The 616-nt window shown below is 45.0% G+C and overlaps 1 protein-coding gene across 1 annotated transcript in view; it reads left to right on the forward strand.

Moving 5' to 3' along the window:
• Positions 1–616, forward strand: part of LOC103797541 (protein turtle homolog B-like) — a gene marked incomplete at its 3' end in the record, with an annotated part of 11100 nt that overhangs the window by 7453 nt on the left and 3031 nt on the right.

A 616-nucleotide genomic window follows, 5' to 3' on the forward strand; every position in this document is an offset into this window, starting at 1 on the left:
CTCTGTGTTGCTGCATCAGCAGCACAGAGATGCTGCACCCCAAAAAAAACCCACATTCATCCCTTAATGCAGCGTAAGTCCCATCAGGATTCTCCCATAACCTCGTGCTGCTGCTGTCTAGACAAGATTGTAGGAATACTCACTCTTCTTATTAAAAGTAACTTTGTTTTTTTTTTTTTCTAAAAGCTTCTTATTAAAGAAAGTCTAGATTCTCTCCAACCCACTCGCACTTAATTAAAAAGCTCTTAGAAGTGCTGTTAATGACACATTCTAGACTGAAGGATTGCGAGACGCCTCTCTGCGTGGGTGGTGCAGCATTGGGGGGGGTTAGATATGTATTTTAAGGTTTTTGCATCTTGGAAAGGGTGGAGGTGGCTGATGCTCAATGCAACCCAACCTGGATGAAGCACAAGCCACGAGTACAAGCAGATGCAGAAGGTAAAAGACTCAAGGCAGCCTGGCCACAAATCCCTTTTGCCATCTTGGTTGCTGCTCTTGGTGAGTTTTAAGGTTCAGGAGTTGAAAAAGTTCTGTTTGCTGGTGTGTAAAACCACACCTTGTTGGGTGTGTGTCACACCTTGCACATGTCCTGCTGTGCTGGAGCAACTTGGGCTTC

Source organism: Acanthisitta chloris, unplaced genomic scaffold (genome assembly GCF_000695815.1).
Source record: "Acanthisitta chloris isolate BGI_N310 unplaced genomic scaffold, ASM69581v1 scaffold25992, whole genome shotgun sequence".
NCBI lineage: Eukaryota > Metazoa > Chordata > Aves > Passeriformes > Acanthisittidae > Acanthisitta > Acanthisitta chloris.